Source organism: Ambystoma mexicanum, chromosome 14 (assembly GCF_040938575.1).
Source record: "Ambystoma mexicanum isolate Mex_15411 chromosome 14, UKY_AmexF1_1, whole genome shotgun sequence".
NCBI lineage: Eukaryota > Metazoa > Chordata > Amphibia > Caudata > Ambystomatidae > Ambystoma > Ambystoma mexicanum.
Window position 1 is genome coordinate 623,031,557 of NC_090940.1, and position 23,342 is coordinate 623,054,898.

Below are 23,342 nucleotides of genomic sequence, written 5' to 3' on the forward strand. Positions count from 1 at the left end.
CCACCCATTTCCCAGGGATTCCAATAAAAAAAGATAAGGTTGAATCTAGCGCGAGTCATGAGGACTCTATCGTTTTTGTCCTTAGACAGGTAACGTAGCTTGGGATTTCTAACAGATCGCTTCTCTAATTCAAGCTATTCTCTTTGCTACTTGTACCTTAGTTGCAAGGCGGAATGCGTGAGTTCATCATGACTTTAGTAATTGGCGCATTAAAAAAGGGTATGTTACAATAGGCCACCTGCAAACAATTTATAACAAAAGCAAGCCACTGAACCTTCAAAAAACTATTTTCACCGGCCAGCAAGGATGAAATAATTTCTCTGGTCAGCACTGCTTTCTCTTTCCACCAAACCCTCCGCCATAGTTTTAGCTGGTTCTTGTCTCAGCGTGTGTTCTATTGGGACACGTTTAATTCCTTATAAACCATATCATTTAGTGCAGATAATATGTCAGGCCTAAGATGTATTTCCACCACTGATATGGGGAGGTTATTCCGAACCCCAATACACCACCCCATATAGAGCTATGGCTTTTGGTTTGCTGTGATCATTTCTTAGTATAATGGGAATTGACTGGGTCTTGTAAGTATTAGAACATCTTATTATGGCCCCATTTGCCTGGGTCATCTTGGATACCTTTTGGTAGCGACAGATCACGTCCCAGACCAAGGTATCTGTTATTTCCATATACACACTAATGACGCTTTGATTCCGTTGTAACAGTTATCCCTTACACATTTCTGATGCCTCCAATTGTCATTTTGATCATTTTATAAGCTCAAATTTAGGATCTTGCAGTAATCCTGCTACCTTTTTGGTAGCTTACCTTAAAGTCATTTTGAATAATTCTGACTCCAAGTTGTTTACATATTTGATATTTACTCATACCTATTCTATCCATTACATTTTCAGAAATAATTAATCTGGATATCTCATACCTGAAGAAGGGCTTCACGCCCGAAACACATAGTACAAGATAGATGGATTAACAACATCCGCCATTAACTCTAATATCTTCCATCAAGATATCAAGACAACCTTACAGATTGAACATGGCAACTTATTTTTCAATTTGAATCACAGAACTTTATTTGTGTCATCTAGATAGCACAGGGTAGTATTTTCCCTTGAAAATCTTTTCAGTAATGTATGTTTGGACCCGAATGGTCTAATGTACGTATTGATTGAATATATATCTGAAAAACATTGTTGAAGGTTTATCTTGTTTTACACTATTTTGTGAATATATGATTTTTGAAAGATACACCTTTTGAATTCATTTCGTTATTTATTTATTTTGAAAAACTGTGAAATGATTTGCAACTCATGCTAGTTGTTCTATACTGTGTCCTTGCTCGTGCCCCGATGCATTCGAGGTACCACTCTTTTGTTCATTAGTCCTGATCTGGTAGTACAGATCCAACAACGTGCACGTGATAATACCTATTGAATCATTTAAATTTAAGAAACATTGGGCCTCATTACACAGACGGCGGTGGACCAACGTGCTGTTAGCACCTTGGTCCATGCCGGTAAAATACCGGCACCGCCTTGGAGGAAAGGGGAATTACTGCCCTATTCCAAGGTTGGTGGGGTGGTAATTCCCCCTTCCCCCATTGCCCTTCCCCATTCCCATTTTTGCCCATAGGGCATAATGGGAATGGGGAAGGTGCTAATTACGGCACCACAAATTGCGGTACCGCAATTAGCTCCCTGGTCCCTTTGCGGGTTGGTTTTTAATGCCTGCAAAAATCAGGCGTTTAAGTCTCCAACCCGCAAAGGGACCTCGTAGTAAGGCGGTAAGGGTTAACGGTCACCGGTACCATTAACGGTGACCGTTAACCCTTGCCGCCGTCCGTGTAATGAGGCCCATTAAGAACTGTGATTATTCATATGTGAACTTGAGTGCACCCTTACACCCCAATTTTCTCTAATCCTGTGGGCTTCCCCAATACATTTGTTGGTAAAAGTGATCCCTAGATAATCATAGGATTTGGTTGAAGGGAGATGATTCCCATTAAAGGGAAAATACTGATTCATTAGCTTTGGTATCTTGCCCTTTGGGTTACATGTTAGCAGTGCGGATTTTGAAATGTTTATATGTAGGTCTAAGCCTTTCCTAAACTCAGTATAAGCGTCCAGGAGCTGTTGTAGAGCGCTCAGAGTCCTTACCAATAACACTGTATCGTCCACATATGCAAAAAGTGGAATGTAACACATACCAAAATGTGGAACGTCAGTGTTTGTCCTTAGTAGCGTATTTGTAAGGCCATTTGTGTATAGCAAAAACAATAAATGGTCAAGGACATATTCCTGCCGTACTACAGACCCCACAGGAAACCAGGGTGTACAATGCCCGTTGGAGCCTGAGCAGACATATGTCATATTAGCTGTATGTATGATATGATATGATATGGCATTTATAACGCACCTATACACACGTGTAGGCTTGCAAGAATATGAACCAATTCCGGCATGCAGTTCCTGGATCTGAGACATTTGTCATCATTTAACCTAATCGACTACAGTGCTCAGATCCATGAAGGCCATATATACTGGGTTCTTTTTTCAGGCATATGGCATTTGCTGCGATTAAGTAGAGATTCAGGGCTTGTTCATTGGTCCCAAGGGCCTCTCGAGACCCCAACTGGTTGTCTGCAAGAATATGATGCTCTCCCACCCACTTCAAAAAGCAAGACAAATCCACTCTGACAAATTATCCAGCAAAGAGCTTGGCCTATATGCTGTTGGCTCATCCCTGCACCCCTTCCAATAGATGCCGACAATGGTGCGTGTCTCCAGGACTCCTCAACAGGAGTAAAACGGAATTAATGATTGTAGGGAGTCCACACGCAGTTAAAATGTTAAAATCATCCTACTGTGCCTTTAAGTTAGGGGATGACATCATTAACCCTCTCCCCAAAACCAAGATACTGGGTGTTACACTCGATCAATCTCTTAACATGAAAGCGCATGTATCCTCTGTGGTAACCTCAGCAGTATACTATGTAAAACTGTTGTCACATTTGAGGCCTCTTATCTCCCAAAAAAGTGCCGAAACTATTGCTAGGGCAATAATAGGGGCCAAGCTGCCCTATTCTTGCAGTCTTTTGTTGGGATCCAGTAAGGGGGTCATACAAAGATTACAGGTGGTCCAGAACTGGGCCGTGAGAGTGGTGGTCGGCCTCGCTAGACATGAGCATGTTACAGAGGCTAGACGAGGCCTTCACTGGCTGCCAGTGGAATCTAGAATTACATTTCAAACGTTGATAATTACCTTTAAGTGTCGAATGTTGATGATGCCTCCGTACCTTCAATGTTATATTACAGAAAAGCTATTAGGAGATCCTTAAGGTCGGATTCAAAAAAACGTTCTGGAGCAACCTAGAGCCAGGACAGCTAAGGCCCAAAAGGGGCCTTTGCATTTAAGGCACCAAGTCTATGGAACAATCGTCCAGACTATCTGCGTAATCTTGGTTGCCTTTTTAAACTTAAGAAGGCTCTTAAAACCTTCCTTTTCTGACTTATAATTTCTAGTTTCATCCATTCATAACTGATACTTCTAGGGCGTTAGGGTTCTTTTTCTCTCCACTCTTTTTTTGTTGTCCGCGCCTTCATGCCTGAGGGTCTATAGTGCGCTATATAAATACCTTGTAATGTAATGTAATGCTGAGTAGGCCTGCTGCACCGGTATGCTATTAGCAAACCCAAAAGAGGATGGCTGGAAGGTTTGAATAAATCATAACCAGCAACCCTTCAGAACATCGTTTTTCAACCTGCCAAGCCATTATAGAAGGGAAGAGAGCATATGCAAATCAGGCTTGGTCCCGCCCCAAACAGGCGCATGAGGAGGCACACATCAAAACAGGGCCATTTCTGAAGTGGGACAGCCATGGGTGAAACGCTTGCATTTCCATCCCCCAAATAGGGGTGTGATTTTGTTTGCCTCTGGTATTTCACCGAGACGGGCCCTTTAATGGCAGAGCCTGTCATACATTAGTGTGGCTCTCAATATAAAGGTATGCAAGGGGGCTGGACAGCCCCTCTTTGTGCTATTGTCCAGCCCCTCCTGAATGCTCAGGTCGCCTTGGAGAATAAGGAGACCTCAGCATTTCTGCAATGAGTGCAGATGAAAGGAGCACATTCTCTGCACGCCTTTTATCTGCGCTCATTTTTCAAAATCTGCCACGTTGCTCTTTTTTTTATTTATTTTCAGTGTTTATGCATAAAATACGTGCTTCTGTGTCCTTGCTTCGTGTTTAGTAGTGTTGCTTCACTCGCACTCGCCCTCTTAAAGTACGGGTGGTTCATGCTTTCTTTTAGATTGCTAAGCTTTAATGCAAGGGAAAGGGGCACCAGGGCACCCCCAAATCCCATACATGACTGAACTCCCCTTGTCATGATATGGACCTGGTGTGAACTAAGAAAGCAACCCAACGCGTCACAGGAGTGCACCTAGGCCCCAGGTGTCACTATAACGGGGGCATGGTGGAGTCCTCCATCTTCAGGGGGATATTGCACTCAGAACCTCAGCTGAAAGGTATTAAAGGCTCGTTGTGCACTATTCTGAGACATGCACCCATTCAGAGCGCGTCTTCTTGGGACGCGCGCGCGACTATGAACCCAATCATACAAGGAGATTCTTAAGCAGAGCAGTGGAGGGATAGAGACAGGGACAAGGAGAAGAGAGTGGGGTCTCTACAGCAGGTTCAGAAGAAGTGAGTGTAGAGGAGAGGGAGATGGCATTGAATGCTTTGCCATGGTTGTGGGGAGGTAGGTTTTACAACAGGACCCGAGTGTGCTCAGAGAGAATGGAGTCTAGCCGGAGGCTATGGGCCTTGGCATGTTGTGGGAGGTTGTATCATCCCCTTCAGTTTTGCTGGACCTTGATTGGAAAGGAGGTTTGAACAGGAGGCCAAGGTCAAAAAAGAAGATTTTGGGGGCAATCAGTTGATGTCCAAAATAAGAGTGGTTGGTGCTCAAAGTTGAAAAACAATGTGCTGGGAGAAGAGGAGAGAAAGTCGCGTGGGTGTGGGGAGCCCTTATGTGCTGGCTTTATTAATCACGAGGCCAACCCAACCACCTTACTTAGGGAGGGGATTGAGAAAGGGCGACAGGCTCAGTGAGTAAGGCTACAAGAGTGACAGTGTCATGGCGGGGAGATCCATTCATCGCCGACCGTCCTCTGGGTAAGGTGATGTTGCTGGTAGTCAAAGTGGTCAGCAAGAAAGGAGGTTCAGATAAAAGTACTATATACACTGTATTGCTATACACACTCCTCTCTCTGAACAGCGACCTCACACAATCAGGTAATTGTCTCTCATTAAAGTAACTTGGGTAAAACCCCGGAAGCCTTTGTAAATATCAGCTTCCTTCCGTAGAATGAACATGCTAGCAGACTCCTCTCTCGTGCTGCCTGACAAATACATAAAGTGCAGGGCGAGTGCCATGTCTTCTGAAAAACAAGGAGCTTCGCATCGCAGTCATATGCAGGCATCAGCTGACAGTTGTCACCCGTGACTCTGTCTCTTCCAAACACCTCTGTTGAGAGATGTGCCCCAAGTGAGCCGAACAATCGCTCTCGAAACATCTGCAGCCATTGTGACCCGGGCCTTAACCTTTAAAGCCATCCTTTCTCCTTCTTTTCCAAAGGCAGCGTCAGCGGACAAGGAGACGGGAGAGAGAGCGTCTTCTGCAGACAGGCACAAGGCAGGGAGCATTCGCCCAGATCAGAGGGCAGGGGATAATACCGTGCGCTCGTTCTCATTCTGCTGCTCCAACCGGAGTGGCCTTCAATTCCACCTTATCTTTATTCATGTCCTTGAAACATAACGTTCATTAGGACTGTGAAGTACAACAGACCGAGAAGAATGCCGCTTACCGGCAAATGTGGTGGCATCTGTTGCCACCAGGGACAGCCTTCTGCCAATTCCAGATCAGAGCTCGTGTCCCTGAATCCCTCGCCAAGTCAAGCCATCGCTTTGTGAGATGTTTCATCAAACTTCTTGCCGTGTGAAGTGTTCAAAATATCACTAATCACCAGTACATATATATATGTTACACGGCCCGCGGTGGCGGGCGTGTAGTTATGGTTAAGTTGCTAAACTCATAGGAAGAGCACTTTTTTGGCGGCTTATAACTTCGCTCCCCCTGGACGAATCCTCACCAAACTTTGCAAAAAAAGTATGTGGCCCGCTCTGAATTTCTTCAACAAGTTAGGTGAGGTTTCGTGCAGGGGCATGGGGCAAAGTTATAGAGTGGGGTTCCCAATTTTTTTTGTGTTTCCATAGACTGAATGGGGAAAAGCTTCGCGCACGGCAACAGCCCGAACGGCTGGACGGATTTTCACCTAATTTGCGGCAGGAGCGGGGAGGTTGGGTCATAAAGCGTGCTTTTGTGTGTTTGGTGGAATTCCGACCAGTAGTTTTGTTGCAAAGAACTGAAATGCACGTCCCAAAAAATTAGTGATATCTGGGTCCGCTCCGCAGACCCATTTCCCTGTTCGCTCCGCGGACAGAAGTGTCATTGGCTCGCGGTACGGCGTGCTGTCGGAGAAGTTTGGGCGCGGCCAGTGGTTGACTGGAGGGAAGCATAGTGTGCATCAACATTTTTTTGGGAAAGACGTCATGGTGTATCGGAGGACAGTGCAGCAGCGGAAGGGTCTGGAAAATGTACTGTACGGAATGTTGGCGGCAATAAGGGAGGGAACCGGTGAGGGAGTGAGACTTGGTTCATGTGACATATGTAGGCAAGTACTTTGTGTGGTGATTGGAGGCAGCTGTCATAACGGCCCCATAGCTTCTGCTGTGAGCTGTTTGCAGTGACCTCTTTTTGTGGTGAGTGGTGGCAGGTCAATTGCAGGAGGGGACTGAATTGCACATGACATAGGTTGGGTGGGAGCGCAGGTGGCTGTGCACTGCGGATGGAATGCAGTAGTTGGGCACATGGTGGAATGCATGGGTGAATGAAGGTGCGGTGGGTGTGTGGAAGGAATAGGTTATTGGGTGCATGGCCGAAGGACATAGCCCGTAGGGTGTAGGGCATGCACTCAAGAGCGTAGGGCTGCAACATACCCATAGGAACGCATGTTTGACTCTGCATTCGGTAGAGGGTGGTGCTTGCATAGTGTGGTGTGTGCAGATTGGTTGCAGTAGGGCCAGTGTTGCAGACAGAATGTGGGTAGGTTGGCAGTGACATAGTACTTTCTGAGTGGAAGTGGGTAAGACAATAATATGTGAATGAAAGGGATAGGGGTGCCGGAGACATTGTAATGTTTATACATTATGGTAACTGTTGCATGTAACAGTGTGCATGTCCATTGCGGTGTGGAGGTTGGTTAGGAGGGCCGGTGCCAGTGGTGCATATGTGCACAGTGGTAGTTGGTGACATGCTGACATGCATGGTTGCATTATGGTGCGGGGAATGTGTGCAAGGAGCATACGCACTGGAGCAATGCAGGTTTCACAGTCCATGAGGCACAGGGTGGTGATCTTTGGAGAATGGGTGTGGCGCACATTGTCGATGTGCTACAGCACCACAAGTGAGTTGCAAAGCGTGTATTGTGCATTCTATGGTTGTGGTGATAGTTTCAACATGCTACACGGTATTTGGTGTTCTGCAGGAGATGGTGCAGTGAGAAGTTCAGTAGTGTGGCAACAGGGTGCAGTGTGTACGTAATGTGAGTATGGAAGTGGGTATGGTTGAAGTGCAGCTTATATGTGGTTGGTTACTCTGCTGTGTGCAGATTTATTGAAGTAGGCCAAATGTTGTGAAGCTATTGTGCAGAGGTTGCCAGTGACACAATACTTTGTGAATGGCAGTGCGTAGGGTGGTGGAGGCTGTGGTATGTTTGTGGATTCTGGTAATTACGACCTGTTTTCGTGAATGGGTGTTTTATGGTGTGGAGGAGTTGGGGTGAAGTGTCGCTGCCTACGTATGTTACGTTTGTGCATAATGTTAGCTGCCAACATGGGCGTTATGTTAACTGTTGCAATTTGTTGCTGCATAGCACCATGGCGGTGTACAGGTTGGGTAGGAGTGCTGGTGGCAGTGGTGTGTATGTGGATTGTCGTAGTTGCTGACATGGTGACATGCATGGTGGCATTACGTTGCTGTGGGTGTGTTCAAGGCCTAGACTATTGGGTGCATGGCCGAAGGCCGTAAACCGTAGGCCATGCACTCAAGAGCCTAGGCCTTGAGGACACCCACGGCAGTAATGCATTTTTTATTGTGTATCAGTTAGAGGGTGGTGACATGTAAGGAATGGTTGTGGAGCACATTTCAGCCGTTATAGGCCAGTGTTGCAAACAGAATGTGGGTAGGTTGGCAGTGGCACAATACTTTGTGAATGGAAGTGGGTACGCCCATAGTATGTGATTGAAAGCTCACAGGGAGGCAGGAGAGAGTGTTTTGTTTGTACATTATGGTAACTGTTGCAATTTGTTGCTGCATAGCTCCATGGCGGTGTGCTGTGGTTGGAGATGCTGCAGTGAAAAGTCACGCAGTGTGGGCACTGGGTGCAGTGTTTGCATACTGTCAGTATGGTAGTGGGTATGGTTGAAGGGCAGTTTATATGTGCTTGGATAGTGTGCTGTGTGCACAATGCTTGCAGTATGGGCAATGTTGTAAACATTTTGTGGTTAAGTTGGCAGTGACACAATACTTTCTGAGTGGAAGTGGGTAAGACAATAGTATGTGAATGAAAGGGCGTAGGGGTGCCGGAGACAGTGGAATGTCTATACATTATGGTAACTGTTGCATAACGGTGTGCATGTCCATTGCGGTGTGGAGGATGGTTAGGAGGGCCGGTGCCAGTGGTGCGTATGTGCACAGTGGTAGTTGGTGACATGCTGACATGCATGGTTGCATTATGGTGCGGGGAATGTGTGCAAGGAGCATACGCACTGGAGCAATGAAGGTTTCACAGTGCATGAGGCACAGGGTGGTGATCTTTGGAGAATGGGTGTGGCGCACATTGTCGACATGCTACAGCACCACAAGTGAGTTGCAAAGCGTGTATTTTGCATTCTATGGTTGTGGTGATAGTTTCAACATGCTACACGGTATTTGGTGTTCTGCAGGAGATGGTGCAGTGAGAAGTTCAGTAGTGTGGCCACAGGGTGCAGTGTGTACGTAATGTGAGTATGGAAGTGGGTATGGTTGAAGTGCAGCTTACATGTGGTTGGTTACTCTGCTGTCTGCAGATTTATTGAAGTAGGCCAAATGTTGCGAAGCTGTTGTGCAGAGGTTGCCAGTGACACAATACTTTGTGAAGGGCAGTGCGTAGGGGTGGTGGAGGCTGTGGTATGTTTGTGGATTCTGGTAATTACGACCTGTTTTCGTGAATGGGTGTTTTATGGTGTGGAGGAGTTGGGGTGAAGTGTCGCTGCCTACGTATGTTACGTTTGTGCATAATGTTAGCTGCCCACATGGGCGTTATGTTAACTGTTGCAATTTGTTGCTGCATAGCGCCATGGCGGTGTACAGGTTGGGTAGGAGTGCTGGTGGCAGTGGTGTGTATGTGGATTGTCGTAGTTGCTGACATGGTGACATGCATGGTGGCATTACGTTGCTGTGGGTGTGTTCAAGGCCTAGACTATTGGGTGCATGGCCGAAGGCCATAAACCGTAGGCCATGCACTCAAGAGCCTAGGCCCTGAGGACACCCACGGCAGTAATGCATTTTTTATTGTGTATCAGTTAGAGGGTGGTGACATGTAAGGAATGGTTGTGGAGCACATTTCAGCCGTTGTAGGCCAGTGTTGCAAACAGAATGTGGGTAGGTTGGCAGTGGCACAATACTTTGTGAATGGAAGTGGGTACGCCCATAGTATGTGATTGAAAGCTCACAGGGAGGCAGGAGAGAGTGTTTTGTTTGTACATTATGGTAACTGTTGCAATTTGTTGCTGTATAGCTCCATGGCGGTGTGCTGTGGTTGGAGATGCTGCAGTGAAAAGTCACGCAGTGTGGGCACTGGGTGCAGTGTTTGCATACTGTCAGTATGGTAGTGGGTATGGTTGAAGGGCAGCTTATATGTGCTTGGATAGTGTGCTGTGTGCACAATGCTTGCAGTATGGGCAATGTTGTAAACATTTTGTGGTTAAGTTGGCAGTGACACAATACTTTCTGAGTGGAAGTGGGTAAGGCAATAGTATGTGAATGAAAGGGCGTAGGGGTGCCGGAGACAGTGGAATGTCTATACATTATGGTAACTGTTGCATGTAACGGTGTGCATGTCCATTGCGGTGTGGAGGTTGGTTAAGAGGGCCGGTGCCAGTGGTGCGTATGTGCACAGTGGTAGTTGGTGACATGCTGACATGCATGGTTGCATTATGGTGCGGGGAATGTGTGCAAGGAGCATACGCACTGGAGCAATGCAGGTTTCACAGTGCATGAGGCACATGGTGGTGATCTTTGGAGAATGGGTGTGGCGCACATTGTCGACATGCTACAGCACCACAAGTGAGTTGCAAAGCGTGTATTGTGCATTCTATGGTTGTGGTGATAGTTTCAACATGCTACACAGTATTTGGTGTTCTGCAGGAGATGGTGCAGTGAGAAGTTCAGTAGTGTGGCCACAGGGTGCAGTGTGTACGTAATGTGAGTATGGAAGTGGGTATGGTTGAAGTGCAGCTTATATGTGGTTGGTTACTCTGCTGTCTGCAGATTTATTGAAGTAGGCCAAATGTTGTGAAGCTGTTGTGCAGAGGTTGCCAGTGACACAATACTTTGTGAATGGCAATGCGTAGGGGTGGTGGAGGCTGTGGTATGTTTGTGGATTCTGGTAATTACGACCTGTTTTCGTGAATGGGTGTTTTATGGTGTGGAGGAGTTGGGGTGAAGTGTTGCTGCCTACGTATGTTACGTTTGTGCATAATGTTAGCTGTCCACATGGGCGTTATGTTAACTGTTGCAATTTGTTGCTGCATAGCGCCATGGCGGTGTACAGGTTGCGTAGGAGTGCTGGTGGCAGTGGTGTGTATGTGGATTGTCGTAGTTGCTGACATGGTAACATGCATGGTGGCATTACGTTGCTGTGGGTGTGTTCAAGGCCTAGACTATTGGGTGCATGGCCGAAGGCCGTAAACCGTAGGCCATGCACTCAAGAGCCTAGGCCCTGAGGACACCCACGGCAGTAATGCATTTTTTATTGTGTATCAGTTAGAGGGTGGTGACATGTAAGGAATGGTTGTGGAGCACATTTCAGCCGTTATAGGCCAGTGTTGCAAACAGAATGTGGGTAGGTTGGCGGTGGCACAATACTTTGTGAATGGAAGTGGGTACGCCCATAGTATGTGATTGAAAGCTCACAGGGAGGCAGGAGAGAGTGTTTTGTTTGTACATTATGGTAACTGTTGCAATTTGTTGCTGTATAGCTCCATGGCGGTGTGCTGTGGTTGGAGATGCTGCAGTGAAAAGGCACGCAGTGTGGGCACTGGGTGCAGTGTTTGCATACTGTCAGTATGGTAGTGGGTATGGTTGAAGGGCAGCTTATATGTGCTTGGATAGTGTGCTGTGTGCGCAATGCTTGCAGTATGGGCAATGTTGTAAACATTTTGTGGTTAAGTTGGCAGTGACACAATACTTTCTGAGTGGAAGTGGGTAAGACAATAGTATGTGAATGAAAGGGCGTAGGGGTGCCAGAGACAGTGGAATGTCTATACATTATGGTAACTGTTGCATGTAACACTGTGCATGTCCATTACGGTGTGGAGGTTGGTTAGGAGTGCTGGTGCCAGTGGTGCGTATGTGATAGTGGTAGTTGGTGACATGCTGACATGCATGGTTGCATTACGGTGCAGGGAATGTGTGCAAGGAGCATATCCACTGGAGCAATGCAGGTTTGACAGCGCATGAGGCATAGGGTGGTGATCTTTGGAGAATGGGTGTGGAGCACATTGTGGACGTGCAGCAGCACCACAAGTGAGTTGCAAAGCGTTTATTGTGCATTCCATGGTTGTGGTGATAGTTGCAATATGTTACAGTATTTGGTGTGCAGCAGGAAATGGTGCAGTGAGAAGTTGTGTAGTGTGGCCACAGAGTGCAGTGTGTATGTAATGTGAGTATGGAAGTGTGGAAGTGGGTATGGTTGAAGTGCAGCTTATATGTGGTTGGTTACTCTGCTGTGTGCAGATTTATTGAAGTAGGCCCAATGTTGTGCAGCTGTTGTGCATAGGTTTCCAGTGACACGATACTTTGTGAATGGCAGTGCGTAGGGGTGATGCAGGTTGTGGTATGTTTGTGGATTCTGCTAAGTGAGACACGTTTTCGTGAATGGGTGTTTTATGGTGTGGGGGAGTTGGGTAGAAATGTCGCTACATATGTTACGTTTGTGCATAATGTTAGGTGCCCACATGGTTGCTTGCTTGGATGTATAGTGTTGTGGTGGGTGTGGGTGTGGAAAGGGCTGCAATGTTGTGTGCATGGCCAAAGGCGTGCTGGGTGCGTCTTAGGATCTTTGTGGCTGCTGCAATTGTGCATTATTTAGCAGATGTTTCTGGTAAAGGGGCTTTGCAATCAAACGGAACGTGTACTAAGAGTGTTTAACAGTAAATATGGAGTGGTGTATAGAAATGACAGAGTGCAATGCAACGGTTTTGTATGTGATTGCTGCATGCGTGTTTGAAAAGCTGACAGCATCCAATGGGTGAGTGCTACAAAAAGTGACTGTGCAAAGGGAAGAAGTATTTTGTGAGCTTTACTAGGCCGTGGCCCTCATTGTAGATGGGAAAGCACACATGCACATCCTGCCATTATGAGCAGGGTGGAAAGGCAAATGGAATTGTGGGAAATAGGCCAATAGGTGTTTAGGGCGTGGTTCACAGGAAGAGACGGTACCATTTTGTCCCAAAATTGTGTCGTGATGATGGTCGGGATGGAGAGACGCACAGTGCTTATCGTCGTTGATACCTTTGTGCGCCATCTGCACAGGTGTTGTGTGCAAAGAGGCGTTGCTGGTAATTTCGGGTTGGAAGGAGTGGATGCTTTCTGGGCCTGTCAGGTGGACTGCAGTTTCAGCGGGATGGTTCGCCTTTGCAGATATGTGGCGTCCGACGTTGACTTTGTCGTGCTGCACTATGGAAGTCTACATTTGAGTTACATGTCGTGTGGACAATTAATCCGTCACCTGAAGAGGTTGATGACCACAGTGATGCGTATTTTTCCTACTGCCAAGCTCCTTTTCTCATGCATAACACCAAGAGGAGTATGGGTCCATGACGGTGTGATTTGTCCCCAGCCAGAGGTCGGAAGGTGTGCTTGTGATGCTAGAAATGCATCAGAGGGACAGGGCCTCCGTATCCTTGTCCTTAACTGGTTTTTATTGTGTGTTCTGTCATGTTTTCCGCGCAGGAGTTCATGTGGGACTCCTGGCGGTGCAGCTATCTCTTTTGGTTTGGTGTACCGACCCATGGGATACCTTTATGGCACCCATTGGTAGGGGTACAACCCTGTGCCCCTAGTGTATGTTTTTGGGCACCTGTGTGTGGCCCGCAGAGCAGGGTATGGGCTGGTGGCAGCTCCATGCTGAATTTGACAGGTGCTCTGAGTATCCTCTATTTTGGGATAACCAGGCCCTTGCACTGGAATCAGTTGATTCCTGATAGGAAACAAGATGGCCCCTGTGGCCTCTTGCTTTTTATCGCCTGTTACCTTGTTTTCCCAAAGTCCTGGGAAGCCCTGAGTCTGTCCCTTCCCCCTGACTGGCTGTGGGGTGGAAGTTCCATATATGGTGTTGTTGTGAAGTCCAGGCCAGACTGGCTAGAGCCTTCCCAGTGACTGTATGTTATGGGTATGCCCTGTGGGTGGGACCTGGGTGAATGGAGAGTCTGACCAACATGCACTTCTTGTTGTGGATATCTAGTTTCTGGTGTTTGACACAATGACTGAGACAGCCCTGCCCGAAACTGGTATGAATGCAGTGTGGAGTGTTGAATGGCTGAGTACTTGTCCCAATTCACATAACTTGTTGTGAGTGTCTGGAGAGAAGTGAATGGCCTGAATGCACTATGCACCTGATTGGCTGCCTGCCTGCATTAATGCCCTTCTGACTGATTGGTTGCCTGAGTGTGACCCAGCAGAATGAATGGGAGATCAACTAGTATATCTGGGGGCCTCTCACTGCTAGAATTCGTGTTCAGAAGCTGAAGAGAAACTGGAGTTGAAACTGAAGCTTAACCTTGAAGCCCTGCTGGAAGAGAAGTCTTGCTGCTGCTCTACTTCGTCGATCTGAAAGCTGCTGTGCCTCCGAGGACTGACCCAGAGAGGACCTAGTTATGTGCCCTCTTCCTGAGCTACGAGGGACATTGTGCACCAGCTGATCTTTGCAAAGCTCCCTGGTAGACAGACCTACGACAGGCTGCCGACTGGAGAGGGGGACCGCCGAAGAATCACAAGGAGAAGCGCTCAGACATTGTTGTCCATCACCGTCGCTGACCGCCGTCGCCACCGACCGGAGCCACCGTGCTCCCTTTGCCTAAGTAACATTTGATCCAAGGACGCTCTCGCCTGCACCGTCGACCGCTTTGTCCCGCCGGAGAAAGTCGAGAACGTTGACGCGCCGAGCAGCATCCGCAGGTGGGTTTGCCACCACCTAAAGACCACAGAGACGCTGACGACTCGACGCCCTTGCTGGGCCACAGTTCTTCAAACTCTTTGCGGTCCTGAACTATCGTCACCGAGGTGCCTCGCACGCCTCTTCTTTACAGGACGGCAACGCTCCGTCGTCGCCGAGCACCGCTAGGAACGAAGCTGCCACCTAACCGTCGTCATTCAACCTTTTTCCTCGTGGGATCCCGGCGATCCGTGGCTCCTGCCTTAAAGGGAGCCGCTCAAGAAGGATCTGTTGACGATCCGATGACGAACTCTGCTATTCCAGGTACATTGGGGTTGTATAACTATTGTAGAAGGAAATAAGACTTCTAGAACAATATATGGACTGGGGTTGTATGATATATCTTTGTTTACAGGTTGCCCAGGTGGGGGGATCTCCACACAGACTGTACCTATTTGGTAGCGGCCAGTATTCTGCCAATTGTTCTAACCAACTGCTTTCCTCCTATTTCTATTGTAGGTTTCCTTTATTGAGTGATCTGTGTGACATTTGACCAAGAGTATAGTTGATGCACTTTAATGAGATCTGGTAATAATTGTGGTACCACTTAGAACTGTATATATTTGCCATTATAGATTAACTAAGCACAAAGTGAGCTATTGTGATAGTGTAGATTACCTTGAATATTAATTATATAAAGACTGTGTTTTAACTAATACAGTGTGTGGACATTCCTTTGTGGGGGCTTTGGGACTACACTGTACTTAAGAACCAGCCTGCATCACCTCCTGAGAAGCTAAGCCTTGATTGCTCAAACACGTACCAATAATAGAGAATCTTGGCTGGGGTGCTCTGTGCCTCTCCTCTGCCATATAGAGAGCAGAAGTACAGTCCCCCTCTCCAGTCTTTACACTGCTATAAACAGAATTATGCGTGAGTTTATGCAGACCGCTGGCATGTTCTCCACCCACTATGAGATCATGAGGTCGCAAAATATGCAGTGGTTCCGTAGAAATGTCATTTATTTGAGCGCCATTGGAAATGCCATTTTCTTTTACACTGTGCAAGAAGCATTGACCAGAATGTGGTAAAAATGTGAGGAGAGGCAAACAGAAATGTATATAAAGAGAAAATACAAGTTGCTCGCACACACGTACGTAAAAAAAAACATTATACATGTACGATGGAAGACTGAATCCCCTATGCAGTTTGATATTGTTTACCCCTCTCCCTCGCTATCACAAAAAGGAAGTGGATTACGCTGTACTTTCAGGATTACACGTGACACATCCTGGGTGGGTATGTGGATGTATACGGATGGAGAAATCGTGCATACTTCCATTGAACTTTGTAATAGACATGCTTTGGAATTGCACAACATTTGTACTGTTAATGTGTAATGGCACATTTCAAGTGTTGTACAGGAGTGAGAGTGTTGGATGATGGCGGCTTCGATGCGATTGGTGGATGCGTGTGTACCTATTTACGCGTAACCCAATGAAATAGATCTGCTGAAAAGGTAGTGAAATGGAAGAAGGACTGCTCCAGCTTTACAGGGGTGCGGCCCTCGCGCTACTTTGGGAGGCGCACATGCCAAAATCTGCCCTGTAGACCACCTTGCCCAACTGCCATGGCAGTGTGGGGTTTAGCCAATCAGGTAGTGTGGGTGTGACCTCCTGTGAATCAGAGAGCTGAAAAGAATTGAACTTAGCCAAACTGGGAACATTTTCTAAATCTTGCCACGATGAAATGGTGTAGTGGCAGCTGGCAAGAAAGAGGGCCCACCAACGGTCGCCCTAATGATCTCAGTCTTTTTACAAAATAATCAGTTAAATCGTTACACAATAATTGAGTGGCAGAAGAAGTTGTAGCCACTTTAGGAACCAAAAGGGCCGTAACCGTCTGGAACAATTGTTTAGAGGTGTTCGCTGATAGCTGAATGGCTACCCCAAAGGGCGTTCGTTTAGCAGAATTAATAGCTGAATAATAGGCACCTAATTATAGTTTGTAGATCGATTTAAGTTCTGGAACCGATTTTAAGGGCCATTTATGTTCCTCTTTTTGCGGACTTTAGCACGAAGCAAGCATAATTCCGGAGGGAACCAAAAAGCAGAGGGGGGGGCAGCTTTTCTTACCTGTTTCATGGGCGCAAGAAGGTCTGCTGCAGTAGAGAAAGCAGTAACCAGCTGTGCCAACAATACTTATGGCCGCTAGTATCATTTTGGTATTGCCTATCCAATATCAATCGTTTTACTATGGTATGAAGTGATAAAATCGCTGCAAAAATGTTGCCTGTACCAAAATCAGGCGTACCTCATTACACCATTTAAGGGGAGCGGGAGTTGCGGGGGTGTCCCCCGGTCCCCTTAATTGGTATAATGGGTCCGGGGATTGCAGGGGCTGTCTCCCGCATCCTTTACATGATTGTGGCGGCAAAACCACAGCATTTTTGCCGCAATATTTTTGTGTCCACTGCCATTTTTGCCGCGATTTTAACACATGGAACTACTACACAAAAGCCAAGATGGGTTGGCTTGTATCTGGAGAAATCGAAGATGCCCTACCTATTAGAGGTCATGGCAGTCAGCCCAGTTGAATTGGCGACTAAGATGGCCAGTCGGCCTTAGCGTCAATGCTTTAAAATAAGTGTCTATGAACTACAATGAGCTCATGCAATGATGTGCAGCTGTCTCACACCCAGCCAGTAACACTCTACTACTGGACGAATGATAGATAGTCAACATAATCCAGCACAGTCAGGAGTATGCGGACCCCTGCTGGGACATCAGAAACTGCTCTGTGTGCGTTTGAGATAGCTATGCACCTGTGTTTGCTATGAGGGTAGCGCTAGCTCAACACGTACATACACAACACTGTGGGGATGGTTCCAAAGTTAATCCTTTATAGGATATTTTGACAAAACCAATTTGTTGCCCAAATGACTGGCTACAATATTTATGCATTTTACGGTGCATGTGTAATCTCCCCAATATTTAAATTGCTATGTCAATGTCGGCGGCGCCGTTCCATCTCCGCTTCTCCTATTGTACTTGCACAGTTGTCTCATTGAAACTGCCTATCATGACCTTGGCGGGCACTTGCCAGCCTCGCTATGACAATTTGTTAATGAACTGTTTTTGTTTTTAATTGCTGACTTAATCACGGAGCACTAACATAATAGCATTTCTAATTTGAGGCCTAATTGCTCGCCTAGATGAAATGTGGGCGCCTATCGTCCTTCGCGCCTGTGCTTCAGCGGGTATTTCTAAAGCGATGCGCTTGGCGCTGTACTGATACGTTTAGAGGCTATTAAAATGCATCCTTATTGCTTACAATAAGACTCGCGACCCGCTCTGCATTGCTGACGAGGCCACCACCATCTACAATAGCAACAAAATAGGAGGAAATAGGAAAATCAGGCATTTCAGCAACAATTTGTCAATTGGGCATGATGTCATCAACTCAAGCTAGACCTAGAGCATAAACAAGTTCCATTTCCTAAAAAGTCCACTAGCTAGAGAACACTCTTCTGTTTATCGTCTTATGTTATGCAATTGGGTTTTACAGAACACACTGCTCAAATGTTCATGGTTTCGATGCTTTTATGCAAAGCGGTTTGGAATTACGTCAACGTATTGTGACATGAGCATGGGCAAATTGACAAGTAGATTTAAGGTGGTAACATGAGCATGGGTGAATTGATAGGTAGATTTAAGGTGTAACATGAGCATGGGCAAATTGATCGGTAGATTTAAGATGGTAACATCCACATGGACGGATTGATAGGTAGATTTAAGGCGGTAACATCCGAATGGGCAAATTGAGCGGTAGATTTAAGACGTTAACAAGAGCATGGGCGAATTGATAGGTAGATTTAAGACGCTAACATGAGCATGGGCGAATTGATTGGTAGATTTAAGACGCTAACATGAGCATGGGCGAATTGATCAGCAGATTTAAGACGATGCGAAGGACCAGAAACACTTGGCCACTCTTTGGGGTTGCGCACATCTTTCCATTATGGTGAATTATGAAGAAATCGCCCAAACAGCGAACCAGCCTCAAAGCAGATAATCTGGGGACATTTTCCCCATCAATTCCTAATTATTTGAGTCACGATTGACGGTGATGCAAACCACATAAGAAGCATTCAGGTAACTGTTGTCATTTCTAATAATCCGGAAAAGCGCCCTAATTCTGGATCTTGTCTTGGCAACAGATCAGGGAAGCACCCGGTTTCCTGTAGCGGTCTTGAATTGTGCGTCTGCGGCCTAAAGCCCAAACAAATCGTCTTGTTGCAAATCCCACATCAAAACTTCCACCCAAGGAACTATCAAAGCGGTATTAGAAGCATTTGAAGTAGCAGAAAAAAAGGGCACTTAATTGTAGCCTTTACTTTTGGGACGGAGAGCATAGTTCAACCGTGCGCGCTGTTCCAAAAAATGCAAGAATTGGGGTGCCCCATTGTCAGCTGCACAATGCAGAGAGTTTTAAAATCCTTTACTCCACTAAATTCTTAATAAGTACACTGAGACTAACCCCCTGATGCCAGATTTGTTAAACAACACGATTTGGGTCCCTTCCATTCATGCACCTTGTGCGGCTAAAATGGCTGCTGGAGCCAGCGCCATGAAAGAGCTATTTTATGTGGCCGCTAAACTCCTCTGCAGCCGCCTTGCAACTTAATGAGCAAAGAAAACTCGATGTGTAATGCCGGCTAATGTGGTTTATTCCCCAAAACACTATCAGCCTATCTTTGTGGCCTCGCTAAGCCCGGATAAAGCTCCCAGCCTTTATGGTGCGCCCGGAGCCATTTTTTTCAACCATGCTCCAGTCCATGTCTCCCCAGAAATCCTTTTGGAAAGAGTTAAATTGGATGTGAAATGTGTGCCCGGCCAGGGAGCCCCCTACCCCCCCCCCCATTCTCCCCCCCCCCCATGTTTGTCCTGGGCCCGGCTTTGCGCCTGTATCACTTTCACTGCACCCTGATGGAGGCTGACAGTGTGACCGGAAAGCAAAGCGAGGCCGCTGCACCCTGAATGGGGGGGGGGGGGGCTTTTGCAGCCACCTTTCGGGGCGCGGAGAAAGCGAGGTAGCAGATGTCCCTAGCATGCACCCCCACAACAAAGTCCCAACTTCCATGCATGCAAAACAAAAAGCGTCTTCTCTCGGTGAAAAGAAAAGAAATGGGGCAAAGGGGGAAGGGAATCTACCACTGCAAATGTCTTCTGGGGGCATGAGGGGGGTGTGTGTGGGGGGGGGGGCTCTCAAGACACCATTTACATGCAATGCGTCCGAAAATTCAAGCTGCAGTCATTCTGCAAACTACAATGACATGTTACCTTACTAAGTCCCCATAAACCATGTTAAGCAGATCGCGCTTATTTACATGCAGGACCGCAAGGACAACTGAACCGTGCAGTAGCAGAGCACAGGTTTAAACTCTCTGATGAGCAGGTGACTGCTAAATAGTTTGAACTCAATAACCAATCGTGACTTCTGTATGAAATTGTGATACAAAGGATTTAAATGGCAAGGGTGCGGATGAAGACCACACGCGCCCGCATAGCGCCTTGCGCCTATTGTCAGGGCCTCAAAGCATGCGTGAGTTGTCTTGGCATGCAGTAGACAGTCTGAACATGAGCTGATAATCTGTACATTACATTCAGAAAAAAGGACATCCCGTGATGCACAGCACTGTGCATTCCAGGAAGCTGGCGCTTGCTGTGCCAGACATGACTAGCAGCAATGTTTTGGGTGTGCGCAATACTGGTACTACACAATTATTGCATCACATTTCTCCCGTGACAGACAAGCCCCAGCCAACTACCAATGAAAGCACGCCTGACTTGAACACAAATACGAATCTACAGTGCTTGAAAAATGCAGGTGCAACAAAGCCGCATGGGAAGCGAATGCGGCCGCACCAGTTTGTGTATTCAATGTGTGCCTGTGTGATGTCATCACCATGGGAGCAAGCTGAATACAAGAGGAGCAGGCGGAGAGGAGGGAGGCCTGTATGACAACATTACATATTCCTTTCAATTACAGCATCTTTTAATTCCAGCTTGACACTCGTAGTTTGTGGAGTGTTTGCAAGGACACATTACAGTTAAGCTTACACTACACAATATATGTGCATTGGAATATACTCATCTGTTTTTGGCTGTAGCTAACATATGTATTTGTAGTCTCAAGCAGTCTTTTAATGTAATGTGAAGTGGTCTTCTATAACGCCCATCTGCCAATGCTGCCGGCCTCACTGTGCATCGCTCTGTAAGAAAGGGGGGCAGGGTGTCTTAGTCCCATGCAGAAACCGTTGGTGTTGATGGATGCAGGTCGAAGGACCCCGTCACCTGTGCACCTATATATACAAATCTCTATGTTTGTAGTTGTTACCAAACAACTGGTTCATAGTCATTGCATCCATTGCAAGACCATCCAATGCGTTAACATGGAAAAAAATGCATTAAAAAAAGCATCGAATGCATTTTATTTCACAGCCCCCCTTTTTTAACCTTTTAAAACCATTTTAATTAAAATAAACCGTTTACCTTTAAAAATAAATGCATTCGATGCATTTTTTTCTACGGTAAGGCATTCGTCGGTCTTGTATTCGATGCATTTTTTTCTATGGTAAGGCATTCGTTGGTCTTGCATTCGATGCATTTTTTTCTATGGTAAGGCATTCGTCGGTCTTGCATGCAATGCATTTTTTTCTATGGTAAGGCATTCTTTGGTCTTGCATGCGATGGATTTTTTTCTATGGTAAGGCATTCGTCGGTCTTGCATTCGATGCAATCACTAGATGCCTCCAGATTGTGGGCTGCAACAATGAACAGCATGGTTGTTGATAGAAGATACAGAGGGCATGACCGAGGAGATCGTTCTGAAGCAGTGTTGGATGTGTAAGGATGCAAGATTCTAGTAGTGAGGAGTTAGTGGAGGGATGAGAGAGTGTAGAGGGGTGGGGGCGAGGGTGTTGTCCCTTCCTGGCTCTTGGTGGTAGCTCAGCTTGGCACATTATGCACCTTGAGGTCTGTCACCCATATTAGTGCTCGAATGAAACATATGTTTGTATCTCTGAGGCCATCCAAATAATAACTACACATGGGCTACTCACAAACGCTTCCCAGATCCAGCTAGCAATTCCATCTATTCCTTCAAACTACACGCTCAATTATTCAGTCACACGATTGGCCTTCTGTACTTGGGTCTCTTTTACAATCCTTTGCTCGTGTCTCCGGACTTATTTTCCATTCGTTTCTGTGATAATTTGTCATTCACGTTTCCAGAATTCATTCCTTTTATAATTCTTCAATCATGTGTCTGGAAGTCCGTCCCTCGGACTCTTTTATGCATCTTAATTCACGCCACTGGAATTCTTTCCGTAGATATGTTCTGTAATTCCTCTGTAGGGACTCTGGACTTCTTTCCATGGAGTTCTTCTGTAATGATTCAATCATGTGTCTGAAATTCCTTCCTTAGTTATCTTCTATAATTCTTCATTCCTGCTCTGTAATCAGCGAGTACATTATGTATTTCTTATATATAATAATCCATAAAACATACATAAACACATTAGCATAAAATACACCATTATAGGATCATATTTGTATTTATTTATTTTTTACGTGTATTTCAGCGCACAAAACCCAGAGGTATCTAGGCACTAGTTACAGAAAGCGCATGGTCACATTCAGTAGTTACAGGCAGGTAAAATTCAGGCACAGCGCAGGGCTGGATAGGTCACATTCGGTAGTTACAGGCAGGTAAAATTCAGGCACATCGCAGGGCTGGGTGCTCACATTCGGTAGTTAAAGGCAGGTAAAATTCAGGCACAGCGCAGGGCTGGGTGGTCACATTCGGTAGGTACAGGCAGGTAAAATTCAGGCACAGCGCAGGGCTGGGTGGTCACATTCGGTAGTTACAGGCAGGTAAAATTCAGGCACAGCGCAGGGCTGGGTGGTCACATTCGGTAGTTACAGACAGGTCAAATTCAGGCACAGCGCAGGGCTGTGTGATCACATTCGGTAGTTACAGGCAGGTAAAATTCAGGTACAGCGCAGGGCTGAATAGGTCACATTCGGTAGCTACAGGCAGGTAAAATTCAGGCACAGCGCAGGGCTGGGTGGTCACATTCGGAAGTTACAAGCAGGTAAAATTCAGGCACAGCACAGGGCTGGGTGGTCACCTCGGTAGTTACACGCAGAGCGCAGGGCTGGGTGGTCACATTCAGTATTTACAGGCAGGTAAAATTCAGGCACAGCGCAGGGCTGGGTGGTCACATTCGGTAGTTACAGGCAGGTAAAATTCAGGCACAGCGCAGGGCTGGGTGGTCACATTCGGTAGTTACAGGCAGGTAAAATTCAGGCACAGCGCAGGGCTGGGTGGTCACATTCGGTAGTTACAGGCAGGTAAAATTCAGGCACAGCACAGGGCTGAGTGGTCACCTCGGTAGTTACACGCAGAGCGCAGGGCTGGGTGGTCACATTCAGTAGTTACAGGCAGGTAAAATTCAGGCACAGCGCAGTGTTGGGTGGGTCACATTTGGTAGTTACAGGCAGGTAAAAATCCAGGCACAGCGCAGGGCTGGGTGGTCACATTCGGTAGTTACAGGCAGGTCAAATTCAGGCACAGCGCAGGGCTGTGTGGTCACATTCGGTAGTTACAGGCAGGTAAAATTCAGGTACAGCGCAGGGCTGGATAGGTCACACTCGGTAGCTACAGGCAGGTAAAATTCAGGCACAGCGCAGGGCTGGGTGGTCACATTCGGTAGTTACAGGCAGGTA